The sequence below is a fragment of the Cherax quadricarinatus genome, chromosome 2 (assembly GCF_038502225.1).
Source record: "Cherax quadricarinatus isolate ZL_2023a chromosome 2, ASM3850222v1, whole genome shotgun sequence".
NCBI lineage: Eukaryota > Metazoa > Arthropoda > Malacostraca > Decapoda > Parastacidae > Cherax > Cherax quadricarinatus.
Window position 1 is genome coordinate 49,068,357 of NC_091293.1, and position 15,557 is coordinate 49,083,913.

Below are 15,557 nucleotides of genomic sequence, written 5' to 3' on the forward strand. Positions count from 1 at the left end.
AATACACTTCAAAAATCTGTGCAAATAACTGAGATAATGACTCGAGGTTTTAACTGGCAGTGTTAGTATAAATAATATCGCCAAGACTTAACACTGAGTGAATAAGTAAATTGTCGCTTGAAAACACTCGGCTAGCAACAATAATTAGCTGACAGAATCAGAATTGCAAAAATGTGCATAAACTAGTGGGAAAGTAGTACAATTAATAACAACAATGTTGGAGCAAGAAATGTGTGTGAATGCTTACATAAAAATTTTTTACAGTGCAGCTTGAATCGAGATACAACAATGAGTAATCTTTTAGTTCAGCAGTGGCAAACTCGGGGCAGGTAATGACTGTTCTCAAGTGTTCCAGAGAGTAAAGAAAACTCGCCACAGAGACGTTGAATCTAGAAACCTTCTTCAGGTATACTCCAGGCTACGTTAATTAATAGTCCAAGGTAACCCAACTGACTACCAAGCTGTGTGGCTCGTTTCTGCTGGGGTCTTGTCGGTACTCTTCCTTAGGATGTCGACCAGAATTGCTGTTTCTGGGTGACATGTAATAATAATAATTTTATTTCTATAAGTACATATACAAGTTATACAGTCCTAGCTGACACCAATGAAATACTACTATATAGAAAATCTGCTTGTTATGCTGAACATTTCGGGCAAATTAGGTCAATTTTGTCCCAGGATGCGACCCACACCGGTCGACTAACACCCAGGTACCCACTACTGATGGGTGAACATGGAGAACCGGTATATGGAAACACGCCCAATGTTTCTACCCTCGCCGGAATCGAACCCGGACTCTCACCGTGTGAAGCTAGAGCGTTTGCCACCAGGCCCATTGCCTGGTAGCAAAAGTGGCTATGTGGAGACTTGCTTGTAAGTCTTGCCACACCTGCCTGAAAACATCTGCATAGAAACATTTAACGTGGACAGTTTCTTTGTTAAGAACTGCAGTATGTGCCCCTGTTTGTTTTCCAACCTGCCCTTATAATGATAACGTCGATTTTCTTAAAAAAATAATAATATTCACAGATTTTGCACCTCGAGTACCGAAAATAATGAAGAGTTCTATGTTGTGTTGCTTCTTATTTAGTGTCTTTTTCGAACGGTAAAGAATTCGTTAGTAAGTTATTATTTAGGTTTCATTTATAAATCAATTTTTGTAATTGATCTTGAAAGCACAAACGTGTTATTGGCAGGCATATATATTTGTTGATTTTTGCCTACTGTAAATAAGTCACTTTGACTTTTTTGGGTTATCCCAGGATCTGTACACATATGTTACTATGTATGATAATCTATGTAACTATTTATGTATACCTGAATAAACTTACTAACTCAACAAAACAGAATAATAATAAGTAAGAAAGTAAGTAAGTTTATTCAGGTTCAGGTACACATAAATAGTTACATAAATTATCATACATAGTAGCACATGTGTAGCTTACCTTGGATAACCCCAAAAAAATCCAAGTGAGTTTTTTTTCTCTAAATTCTGTGCATTATAAGAGCTTTGAAAAAACTGCAACTACATAAGATTTTAGAACTTCCATATCCCCATATATCCACATTAATGTATTATTTTTGTAATAATACAAAAGAATATTTTCGGTGTGTGTGGTGAGTGTTTAGCAGTGTTAGAGGCGCATGTGCAGGTGGTGGGAGCTACAACATTGTTCTTCCTGCACTACACTCTATTATTACCTCAGATCTCATTATTACACTACTTCTCTCTCATACACCACTCATAACACAGGTATTGTTGTATTCTTGTAGCGTGAATGTTGCAAAATGTCAGGTTTGTGTTGGAAGTGTTGTGGAAGGTGCAGGTGTGTGGCCGGGCATGGTATGAGTATTACCATTAAAAAAAAAAGTTCACAGAATATCTAGGTTATTAAATATTTATGTAGATAACACACCACTTGGGTATCTAGGACAATATCCTTAACATTTATATTCCAGACTACTGTGGGACTGCAAGAAGAATGACAGTACTTGATGAAATTTTATTATGTTTACGAGTGTCACTATTTTTGGGTATTGCCAAGAAAATTAACTAATAAGGTATATTTCAGCATCTTTTGAGGAGACGGCACCCATTCTTGGGACTGAGGTTAATATATAATGATTTAGACAGTTATTAAATGAGTGGCCATATGGATAGCCTTTCTGTCAAGAACCCTAGTGGAGAAAAGTCAGATAAGATTTCAATAGGAGTTTTAACCCTGAAGGGTTAGCTACCCAGGATGACCCAAGAAAGACTGTGTCATCCAGGGTCTGTCTGATTTCCATTAGGGTCCTCAATCTTGTCCCCCAGGATGCGACTCACACCAATTGACTAACACCCAGGTACCTACTTACTTGCTATCCCACAAGGAAGGTTCCTTGATGCTGGTGAGGGGCTCTTGATCTAGGGAATTTGATCTGTGCTACAGTTCCCTGAATTAAACCTGAATACCTTCCACATCCCCCCACAAGCGCTGTATAATCCTATGGGTTTAGCGCTTCCCTTTGATTATAATAACAGTAATACTTGCTAGGTGAATGGGACAATAGGTGTAAGGAAACATGCCAAGTGTTTCTACCCTTGCCGGGGATCGAACCATGGATGGTGTGTGTGAAGCAAGAACATTGCTTACCAGGCTACGGTCAATGTTTTATTGGGCTATCCTAGGTTAATTGTAAAGAATGTACTTCTCTTAAGGCAGGTTTCTGGATGAAAAGTAAGAGGGTTCTTGATCTAAGGAATTAAACCAGTGGCCCATGGCCTGGTAGGCAATGCTCTGACCTCACAGTTTCCATGGTTCGATCCCTAGCAAAGATGGAAACATTGCACATGTTTCCTTACAACACTTGTCCCGTTCACCTAGTAAACGTTAGTTGACTGGTGCGGGTCACATCCTGGGGGACAAGATTGAGGACCCCAGTGGAAATAAGACAGTCCCTCCATGATGCACTACCTTTCTTGGGTTATTCTGGGTGGCTAACCCTCTAGGGTTAAAAATCTGAATGAAATCTTCCCTTCTTTGGAATGGCCTCTGAATGCCACCTCTTCATCCCACCCCGGGGGGGGGGGGATTCTATCAATAATAATACTAATAACAATAATATTAATATCATTATTTCTACAAGTACATGTACAAGGTATACAGGTGTAGCTGACATCAATGACATACTTCTGTATAGAAAATTTCATGTTATGCAAAGCATTTTAGGCAAATTAGGTAAATTTTTGTCCCAGTATGTAACCAACACCAGTCGACTAACATCCAGGTACCCATTTTACTGATGGGTTTACTTGGACAACCGGTGTAAGGAAATGCCCAATATTTCCACCCTTGCTGTGAATCGAACTCGGACCCCTCTGTGTGTGAAGTGAGAGCTTTGCTAACCAGGCCACGTGTCAATAGTAACTCGAGCAAAAAATTGCTGTTTGATTCCCAAGCAGATGCCAGACATCACATACCCATACTCTTCATAAGTTGAAGAGTGGTGGCATTTGTGTGAGCATTATCAGTTCAGGTTGAAGTATATTCAACATACAAAATATTCATTCATACAGGACAATTGACACAAAGGTTAACCCAGTGCTGAAACTTTCTGGACACCTGCAATAGAACTCTCAAAGTGGTAGAAACACTTAAATATGGGTGGGGTCAATGGGCTTTAAATGTTGGTGAGTTGGAAGCTGGAGGCATTGGATATGTTACGTCTGAGAGCAATGTGTGGTGTGAATATTATGCAGTGAACCCAATGTGTAAAAATTAGACGAATGTGTAAACGTCACCGAGAGTATAATTCTAGAGTGCAGAGGAGGGGCTGAGGTGGTTTGGACACTTAAAGAGGAAGGAGCAGCATAGGATAAATCAGAGGGTATATAAAGCAGGCATGAAAGGAAAGAGTGGGTGTGGTTGTCCCAGGAAGCATTAACCCTTTGAGGGTTTTTGTCGTACTAGTACGTCTTACGCGTAGGGGTTTTTGACGTACTAGTACTCATAAATTCTAGCGACCTCAAATCTAGTGGGAGAAAGCTGGTAGGCCTTCATATGAAAGAATGGGTCTATGTGGTCAGTGTGCACAGTCTAAAAAAAATCCTGCAGCACACAGTGCATAATGAGAAAAAAAAAACTTTTTCCATTTTTTTTTAATAAATCAGCGACTTTGCAGTGTATTTTCGTATGGTATTTATTGTTGTATTCTAGTTTTCTTGGTCTCATTTTATAGAATGGAAGACATATTACTGAAATTGAGATGATTTTGACTGGTTTTACAATGAAAGGTGCCTTGAAATTGAGCTCAAAGTAGCAGAAATGTTCGATTTTTACCAAACTTCAAAAGTAAACAAATCGTGCCAAGCGTGCAATACACGTCAACTGGTGAGTCTAATATTCTTTCACAAGTGCACCAATAATATTTATACCATTTTTTACACTAATGCAGTAGTCTGCATAACAGTAAATCTTATATTTTTTGTGAGAATAAAAATTCAAAGTGGAAAGCAAAAGAATATAAGAGGGGCCTTGAGACGTGACTAATGACTAGAGGAAATGTCATTTTAGTGCCAGGAATGTCTTTCTTGTTTATTCTGGACCCTATTCCGAAATTGGCATCTTTTGAAATTTGTGTGAAATTGGCAAAATTGCTAAATTCTGACCACTGTACTGGATAGTTGAATTTATAAATGGGTGGTTTCTTGCACCCATTCGATAGAAAAAATGGAGTTCTAGCGAAATATTCATGTTTTTTGTCGACTAGTACAGTGAAATTGGCCGAAAATGGGGCTCAAAGTGGGCAAAATCGCCGATCCGTAAACATCGCCGAGACCGCTAACTTTGCGAGAGCATAATTCCGTAAGTTTTCTATCAAATTTCAAACTTTTGGTGTCGTTATGATCGGGAAAAGATTCTCTATCTTTTCATAAGAGAAAATAATTTTTTTTTTTTTTTAAATTTGGCCGACCCTGAGAACGAGTTTCGGAGAGGGCCTGTCGACCCTCAGAGGGTTAATATTAAAATTACATTTTCAGAAACCTTAGTGGTGTAGTTTCAGACATGCGAAAAAGGTGCCAAAAAGTTTTGACATTAGCTGGAGTGAAATGCAAGTTTGTAGTTGCAGAGTTGTCAATTTTGTGAAAACATGTAATTTTTATTACCGTTGACCATTTTAAATACAGTGGAACCTTGGTTTTTGTATGCCTTAGTTTGTATGTTAAACTGTAGTTTTCCTCCATAAAATGTAATTTTTGTTAATATTTTTGGGTGTCTGGAATGGAGTAATTGGATTTACATTATTTCTTATGGGAAATATTAACAAAATATACATTTTATAGAGAATAACTACAGTGGTCCCTTGATAATCGTCAGGCTCAATAGTCGTCCTTTTCGGAAATCGTTGCATTATTCATGTCCAAACATTGGCTTGCAAATGGTCAGTTGACTCGCTAATCGTCGTTCATCCTGGACGCGTACTCACGGCTCTTAGCCGCCTCGGCCTCCCTTCCCAGCCAGTGTGCCATTGTGCCATTGTTTACCAGTGAGCGACGGTCCCCTCACTTGTTCCTGTGAAATATTTCATAATATTCCATTCATTTTAGTGCTTGCAAGTGCTAATTAAGCTACCATGGCTTCAAAGAAAGCTCCTAGTGCCAAGCCTTTGGTAAAGAAGGTGAGAAATACGATTGAATTTAAGAAAAAATCATTGAACAATGTGAAAGTGGCGTACGTGTGGCCGAACTGGCCAGGATGTATAACAAATCCCGTACAACCATATCTTTCATCGTGGCCAAGAAAAAGGAAATCAAGGAAGCTGTTGTTGCAAAGGGGGTAAATATGCTGACAGAAATGAGATCACCAGTACTCGAAGAGGTTGAGAAGTTATTATAGGTGTGGATAAACCAGAAACAATTAGCAGGAGATAGTCTTATGACGTCGATTATTTGTGAAAAGGCTAGGCAGTTGCATGATGATCTGGTAAAGAAATTGCCTGCAACGAGTACTGATATTTGTGAATTTAAGGCCAGCAAAGGTTGGTTTGAGAGATTTAAGAACCGTAGTGGCATACACAGTGTGATAAGGCATGGTGAGGCTGCCAGTTTGGACAAAATTGCAGCTACAAAATTCGTAAGTGAATTCAAGGAGTACATAGAGGCTGAAGGACTGAAACCTGTACAAGTGTTCAGTTGTGACGAAACAGGCCTCTTTTGGAAGAAAATGCCAAAGAGGACCTACATTACTCAGGAGGAAAAGGGACTGCCAGGACACAAGCCTATGAAAGACAGGCTGATGCTCATGTTCTGTGCTAATGTTAGTGGGGATTTCAAAGTGAAGCCGTTACTAGTGTACCATTCTGAAAATCCCAGAGTGTTCAGGAAAAGCAATGTTATGAAGAGTCAGTTGTGTGTGTTTTGGAGATCTAATAATAAGGCATGGGTCACGAGGGAAATTTTCGTCGAGCGGTTCAATGAAGTGTTTGGCCCCAGTGTGAAGAATTGCCTCCTGGAGAAGAAATTGGATCTCAAGTGCCTCCTAGTAATGGACAATGCACCTTCTCATCCTCCAAACTTGGATGACCTAATTTTGGAGGAGTTTGGGTTCATCACAGTAAAGTTCTTGCCCCCGAATACCACTCCTCACCTCCAACCCATGGATCAGCAGGGCATTTCAAACTTTAAAAACTGTACACCAAAGCAATGTTTCAAAGGTGCTTTAATGTGACCTCAGACACTCACTTGACCCTAAGAGAGTTTTGGAAAGAACACTTCAGTATCCTCTATTGCAGAAGCCTTATAGGTAAGGCTTGGGGGGGAGTGACTACCAGGACTTTGAACTCTGCTTGGAGAAAATTGTGGCTAGATTGTGTCCACAAGAGGGATTTTGAAGGGTTTGTGGCTGACCCTGATGAGCCTATGTCAGTTGTACTCAGTTGATAGAAAAAATGGAGTTCTAGAGATATAGCTATGAGTTTGGTCGACTGGAACAGTGGAATTGGCCAAAAATAAGGCTCAAAGTCTGCGAAATCGCCAATGTGTGTATATCGCCGAGATTGCTAAGTTCATAGGAATGTAATTCCGTGAGTTTTCGATCAAATTTCCTGCTTTTGGTGTTATTACCATCGGGAAAAGATTCTCTATCATTTCATAAGAATTTTTTTTTTTTCCGAAAATTCTGCAACATAGAATGACAGTTTCAGAAATGGGCTTGTGACAGTTGAAGGGTTAATAGTACATAAAGCTTTTGTTTACAATTCTTGGCTCTGGTGGCCTGGTGGCTAATGCTCTCGCTTCACACGGCGAGGTCCTGGGTTTGATTCCCAGCCAGAGTAGAAACATTGGGCGTGTTTCTTTCCACCTGTTGTCTATGTTCCCCATCAGTAAAATGGGTGTTAGTTGACTGGTGTGGGTGGCATCCTGGGTCACTGACCTAATTTGCTCAGCATAACAAGGGGCTTTCTATATAGTAGTATGTCATTGATGTCAGCTAGGCCTGTATACCGTGTACATGTACTTGTAGTAAATAAAGATAGTTATTATTATTATTATTATTATTTATTTATTTATTACAGGTACCATCTGACTTACGACCGAGTTCGGTTCTGACAAACTGGTCGTAAGTCGAAATGGATGTAAATCGGACCTTAATACTGAATATCAACATCACATTTTTGTAATGACTATTTTATTGTTTTATTTTGGTATTTCATTTTTTATTTTACTTTTTATGCTGTTAGTACTATATTTTATACTGTAAGGTTTATGATAAACACTGTGTACAACACAAACAGTTGTTTATTTCCCAGAAATTTGGCATAGAAAACACGGTCGTATGTCGAGCAGGTCGTAAATCGGATGGTAGGTGTATTATTATTATTAGTTATTAAAATTAGTAATTTATATTTATTTCTCATTATTTTCTGTATGTAAAACTATAGTTATTCTCTATAAAATATATTTTTTGTTAATATTTTTGGGTGTCTGAAACGAATTAATTGTATTTACATTACGTATTTCTTAAGGGAAATATTACTTCGGTTTTCGGCCATTTTGGATTTAGGCCAACCTTCTGGAATGGATTAATTATGAAAACAGGGGGTCTACTATATATGCTTAGTAAGTTTTTGTGCAGTTAATTTGTTGTCATAAAATGGTAAAAAAATGTTTTTTAATTGTTGGAATCCGTACCATAACTGAAGAATAACTCATCTGATTAGTTTCCAGTTTTACACTGCTATTGAGTGCCATCTGTGCTGTATGACCCTTGTGGGTTAAGTGCTTAGTTATAATTTTAATAAACCCAAATTTGCTAATTTTATTGAATAAAATTGGCACAAATGCTTCTGACTAGCTTCAAAATATTATGATGCATTCTGTAAGGATGATAATGACCTATGAGTTTAGTCTGTGAAGGTGTAAATTTTTAATTTTTACTGAAATAATTAAAAACTTGAAGTGGTGAAATGAGCTCAGTTACTGAAAAATGTCTCTTCTGATTGGCATCAAGCTTTTACCATTGAGGGGCTTTATTAAAATACAGTTTGTCACTCATTTTTGTGTAAATTTTTATTTGCTAGTTTTATACAGGAGGGTCGCACTTAAACAGCAGGTTAGGTTCTGGGCTACCGCTGTAAAACAAAAGTCACTGTAAAGCCAATCATAACCCTTTTGCATTTTCAAATGCATATAAAACCCTGAAAACGTGTTCACACTATCATATATTAAGTGAGGAATAGAGCTAGGCCTAAAGCATACAGTACAGCCTTTCTTCACTTAATGGCAGAGTTCCGTTCCTAAGACCACGTCGGTAAACGAATTTGTCACTAAGCAAGGAGCATACTCTAATGGTAGTGGGTTAGTGTCACCCACCTTTGATATTATTTTAATATCACCTTTGCACCATTTATAACATTTTTAGTATATTTTTAAATGATTATACAGTGGTATACTGTATATTGTAATAAACATAATAGACGAAATCAGCTCTAATATACAGTATTTAGGTATGAATACTGGTCAGAGAGCCCAACGTAAGTCCGAGTCGTCAGTAAACAAGTACAGGCCGGCCATCACTAATCTGGCATCACTGGGACCTGTAGTGTGCCAGATTAGTGAGTTTGCTGGATTACAGAATGGTTAGGTTAGAATATGCTTTATTAACCTATCCATAGAGACTGCTACATCATCCTCATTTTCATCACCACTTTCTCCTCCACTGGCTTACTGCTGTGGATTTACAGCCATCTGCACAATTTCTGAGTCAGTATAATGATGAACTTTGATATTATGCTAGCTGAAATTAGAACCAGATTACTGATGGAACCAGATAACTGATTGCCGGATTAGTGATGGCCTACTTGTATGTCACTAAGCGAGGAGAGGCCGTACACACATCGCTTACCTTAAAACATTTTCGTATTTAGCTTATAGTGAGTGGTGAATATATTTATTGTAGGTAGCCTGAATAAATGAAGAATGGGTATAATTGAATACCACTGTATTAGCAAAATGCTATAAAATGGGGACCTCCTGTACAGTAAATTGTTTTGAATGTCATAACTTGAGAATGCCTCTTCTGATTGTCTTCAAACTGTACTGTAATGGTACATCTTAATTGGAATCATCTTTGTATTAATTTTACACTGTGTGAGTATTAATTTGTCAATTTATCGAAGTGGAATTTTTAAAAAATCAGAGTTAAATATTTTTTCTCACAATTGCTGAGAATTTTAAATTCAGCCTCGTCAGTAAGTAAGTAAGTTGGTTTTTTATTCAGGTATACACAGATAGTTACATAGAATTATCATACATAGCAGCATATGTGTAGAGAACCTAGGATAACCCAAAAAAGTCAGACAGAGTGACTTATTTCCATTGGGGTCCTTTTACCTTATTATTATAATATAAAGGTTATAATATTTTATTATTCTGTAATGAAGATAACATTTTATCATCATACTAAAAAGACTTAACTACTACACGAGGGTCATTATGACTATCTACAATACGAGGGTCATTACTAGGAATAAGGTAAAATTTACACATATGTTAGCTCGTTTACTGACGACTCTGACTTAGGATAGACTCTCTGAGCAGTATGCATACCTAAATAATGTTTATTAGAGCTGATTTCCTCTTTTTTTATTACAGTACACGGTGCACTACTGTATAATCATTTAAAAATACACTAAAAATGTTATAAATGTTGTAAAAGTGGCATTAACCCCTTTGGTGTCGGTCATGTAATATTATGGCTTTGATGCCAGTGCCAGTCCCATAATACTATGCCAGAATTCTAGTAGTACAGTGGATCCTCCCTTTTTGTCAATCTCTGTTATCGCAGATTTCCATTTTTGCCGACTTTTCGTCAATATTTTGGTTCTGTTTTCGTCAATTTCCTCCGTTTTCGTTGATGGTACGGAACCTGTCCAGTACTTAGTGCGCAGACAAAGCCTCCTTCCACACGCATTCTCAGGCAGTGTCGTGTTGTTTCTCGGTGAGTGAACATATCCTGTAAGGTCAAATGAAACATTACGTAATAGTCCATTGTTTTTGGCACTTATTTATTGTGCTTGAATGCTAAATAAGCCACCATGGCTCCAAAGAAAGCTCTTATAGCCAGTCCTTTGGTAAAGAAAGTGAGGAACACCGTAGAAATGAAAAAAAAATAGTTCAAAAATGATAGTGGCATGTGCATTGCTGAACTCGGCAGGATGTACGGGAAGGCTCCATCAATGATCAGCTCCATTGTGGCAAAGAGAAAAGAAATCATGGAAGCTGATGTTGCAAAAGGGGTGAATGCGATAACCAAACAGAGATCCCAAACAATTGAAGAAGTGGAGAAATTATTGTTTGTGTGGATCAGAGAGAAAGAGTTAGCAGGAGAAACCATACTACGGGTGGGGTTTGAACCCATGGTCAGAAAGTCTCAAAAGTCCAGACCGTCGCGTTAGCCACTGGGTCAGCTAGCTGGCCCAGTGGTATGGTTTGTTCGCAATCGTGTCATTATGATTTCGTGAGTCGAGTTAGCAGGAGATAGTGTTGTGCAGTCGATAATGTGTGAAAAGGCAAGGCAGCTGCATGATGATCTCATAAAGAAACTGCCTGAAACGAGTGCTGATGTTGGTGAATTTAAGGCCAGCAAAGGTTGGTTTGAAAAATTCAAGAAGTGGCATACACTGTTGTAAGACATGGTGAGGGTGCCAGTTCAGACAGACAAGCGGCTGAGAAATTCGTGTGGGAATTAAAAGGTTATGTAGAGGCTGAAAAATTCCAACCACAACAAGTGTTCAATTGTGATGAAACAGGCCTGTTTTGGAAGAAAATGCCAAAGAGGACCTACATTATGCAGGAGGAAAAGGCACTCCCAGGACACAAGCCTATGAAAGACAGGCTAACTCTCTTGTTGTGTAGTAATGCTAGTGGGGATTTCAAAGTGAAGCCTTTACTCGTGTATCACTTTGAAAATCCCAGTGTTCAAGAAAAACAGTGTTGTCAAGAGTAAATTGTATGTGATGTGAAAGGTTAACAGTAGGGCATGGGTCATGAGGGAAATTTTCCTGGAATGGTTCAGTGAAGTGTTTGGCCTGAGTGTGAAGAAAAACCTCCTGGATAATAAATTGCCACTCCAATGCCTCCTGTTAATGGACAGTGCTCCTGCTCATCTTCCAGACTTGGAAGACCATTTGTCTAAGGAATTCAGTTTTGTAACAGTGAAGTTCTTGCCTCCTAACACCACTCCTCTCATCCAGCCCATGGACCAATAGATCATTGCAAACTTCAAAAAACTGTACACCAAAGCAGTGTTTCAAAGGTGCTTTGACATAACCTCGGACTCTGAATTGACCCTAAGAGAGTTCAGGAAGAATCACTTCAGTATCTTCCACTGCATAAGCCTTATAGATAAGGCTTGGCAGGGAGTGACTTCCAGGATGATGAACTCTGCCTTGGGAAAATTGTGGCCAGATTGTGTCCAAAAGAGGGATTTTGAAGGGTTTGAGGCTGACCTTGTCGACCCTACACCTGTTGTGCAATAAGTTGTGGCATTGGGGAATTCCATGGGGTTGGATGTGAGTGGCAAGGATGTGGAAGAGCTTGTGGAGGACTACAGTCAAGAGCTAACAACTGATGAGCTGCAAGAGTTCATCTGCAACAACAACAGACCACAGCTCAGGAAAGGTGGAAGAAGGTGCCTTCTTTAAAGATTAATGTGATTTGTGCAATGTGGACTAAGGTGCATTCATTTGTGGAGGCACATCACCCTGAGAAAGCTGTTGCAATCCGTGCTGGTGACTTTTACAATGACAATGCCATGTCCCATTTTAGGCAAATCTTAGAGATGCCAGAAACAGACCTATCTGGACAGATATTTTGTGCAACAAAGGTCCAGTGATTCTCAAGCTGGTCCTAGTGGCATTAAAACACAAGGGAGGGAGGTGATCCTGGATAATCACCTGGTACCTGCAGTCCTTATGGAGGGGGATTTCCCTTCCAAACAATAACCTCTCTTCCCTCTCCCCTCCTCCCTGTCTTCCATCCATCAACAGCAGCCTTCAATAAAGGTAAGTGTCATGTTGAATGTTCATTCTTTTGTGCATGTAAATCTATCTTTAAGGTAAAAAAAGTTTTTTTTTGTTCATACTTCTGGGTGTCTGGAACGGATTAATTGGATTTACATTATTTCTTATGGTGAAAATGGTTTCCATTTTCACCAATCACTCGAACGGATTAAACACAAAAACTGAGGATTCACTGTAGCTTCCAATCTTGCGGGAGGAAGCTGGTAGGCCTATATATGAGAGAATGGGTCTGAGTGGTCAGTGTGCACAGTAAAAAAATCCTACAGCACACAGTGCATAATGGGGGGAAAAAAAATAACTGCGACTGTGTGTTTTTGGTTTAAAATGGTGACTTTGCAGTGTATTTTCATATGGTATTTATGGTTGCATTCATGTTTTCTTGGTCTCATTTGATAGAATGGAAGATATATTACAGAAATAAAGGTGATTTTGAATGGTTTACCTATTAAAAGTAGCTTGACGTTGAGCTCGAAGTAACGGAAATGTTCAATTTTTGATGTTCAAAAGTAAACAAATCACATCACGTGTCCAGTACATGTCAACTGGTCTATCTAATGTGCATTTACAAAATGTGCTGATACTATTTATACAATTTTTACACTTACAGCCTCTCCTCACTTAGCGATGAATTTGTTTACCGATGTGGTCTTAGGAATGGAGAGGCTCTATGCAGTAGTATGAGGAGAGGCTCTATGCAGTAGTATGAGGAGAGGCTCTGTGCAGTAGTATGAGGAGAGGCTCTATGCAGTAGTATGAGGAGAGGCTCTATGCAGTAGTATGAGGAGAGGCTCTATGCAGTAGTATGAGGAGAGGCTCTATGCAGTAGTATGAGGAGAGGCTCTATGCAGTAGTATGAGGAGAGGCTCTATGCAGTAATCTGAATAACAGTAAATCTTCTATTTTTAGTGTGAATAAAAATTCAAAATGAAAAGCAAGCGTTACATAAGAGGGGCCTGGAAACATGACTAATGAACAGAGAAAATGTTATTCTAGTGCTAGGAATGTTTGCATTGCTAATTCTGGACCCTATTCTGAAATTGGCCTTTCTTGAATTGTGTATGAAATTGGCCAAATTACCAATTTCTGATCATTTTATTGGGTAGTTTAAATCAGTAAATGGACGGTTTCTTCTACTCAGTTGATAGAACAGGAGTTCTAGTGAAATAATTATGAATTTGGTCAACTGGAACAATGGAATTGGCTGAAAATAGGGCTCAAAGTGGGCAAAATCGCTGCTGTGTAAATATCGCCAAGACTGCAAACTTCGCGAGAGCGTAATTCCATAAGTTTTCCATCAAATTTTGTACTTTTGGTGTCTTTACTCTTGGGAAAAGATTCATAAGGATTTTTTTTTTTAAATTCTTCGACACTGAGAGCAAATTTGAAAGCAGGAGTCTCGACATTGAAAGGGTTAATAGTTAATGCATCTTGTGCAAGATTCATAGGACTGTTTACCTGTGTGGGGTGCTGTTTGTCTCTGAGATGGGTGCAGATGATTTCAAAATTTCAACACACTTGTATCCTACTTAGTAGAAAGTTCATATGTTATTGGGTTGTGTTGATGCCATTTTGCCAGATATAATCTTTAACCCTTAAACTGTCCAAACGTAAATCTACGTTTGCACGCGTAGTGCTCCGACCTTGATTTTCTCCATAAGAAAGAATGTAAAAAAAAAAAAAAGGTAGATCTATGTTCGGAGTGCTACGCGAGCAAAGGTAGATCTATATTTGGACAGTTTAAAGATTAATATTTTATATTATTGCATTATTTTACTTTTATGATGATGAGGGACTCTAGATACAAGGAACTGGACTTACTTTCCTTTTTTTTTTTTTTTAAATTCCTCCTGTTCCACAGGTGTTGTATGACCCCTCTGGGTTTAGCACTTTCCGTGATTAAAATTTAACTATTGTGAATGATATCAATCTTCAGTGGCTGGGTGTGAGTTGGCCCTAACTAGCTTGTGGTACTAGGTCGGATGCCGTGCTCCTCCCTTAATGACCCTTTCAGGGTCGGCAGGCCCTCTCCTAAACTTGTTCTCAGGGTTCAGGGTTGGAATTTTTTCGAAAAAAAAAAATTTTCTTATAAAATGATAGAGAATCTTTTCCCGATCATAATGACACCAAAAGTATGAAATTTGATGGAAAACTTACAGAATTATGCTCTCGCGAAGTTAGCGGTCTCTGATGTTTACGCATCGGTAATTTCGCCCACTTTGAGCCCTATTTTCGGCCAATTCCAATGTACCAGTCGACACAAATCATAACTATTTCGCTAGAACTCAATTTTTTCTATCGAATTAGTACAAGAAACCACCCATTTACAGATTTCAACTATCCAATAAAGTGGTCAGAAATTGGCAATTTTGCGAATTTCGCACAAATTTCAGAAGATGCCAATTTCCAAATAGGGTCCAGAATAAACAAGACAGACATTCCTGGCACTAAAATAACATTTTTTCTGTTCATTAGTCACGTCTCCACCTCTCTTACATTTCTTTTGCTTTCCACTTTGAATTTTTATGCTCACAAAATATAGAAGATTTACTGTTATGCAGACTACTGTATTAGTGTAGAAATGGTTTATAAATGGTATAAATAATATCAGCGCACTTGTGAAAGAATATTAGACTCGCCAATTGACGTGTATTGGATGCGTGGCATGATTTGTTTACTTTCGAAATTTGGCAAAAATCGAACATTTCAGCTACTTTGAGCTCAATTTCAAGGTACTTTTCATTGTGAAACCAATCAAAATCATCTCAATTTCTGTAATATGTCTTCCATTCTATAAAATGAGACCAGGAAAACTAGAATACAACCATAAATAGCATACGAAAATACAGTGCAAAGTCACTGTTTTAAAGCAGAAACACGGTCAGTTTTTTTTTTCTCATTATGCAGTGTGTGCTGCAGGATTTTTTTTATGCTGTGTACACTGACCACATAGACCCATTCTTTCATATGTAGGCCTACCAGCTTTCTTTTGCTAG

General features: G+C 38.5%; 1 protein-coding gene across 2 annotated transcripts in view; it reads left to right on the forward strand.

Moving 5' to 3' along the window:
• Positions 1–294: 294 nt before the first annotated feature.
• Positions 295–15,557, forward strand: part of Ctps (CTP synthase) — a gene marked incomplete at its 3' end in the record, with an annotated part of 123,247 nt that continues 107,984 nt past the window's right edge. Inside the window, 1 exon segment of one of the 2 annotated variants that reach the window (XM_070088223.1) lies at positions 295–440. 2 annotated transcript variants of the gene reach the window in all.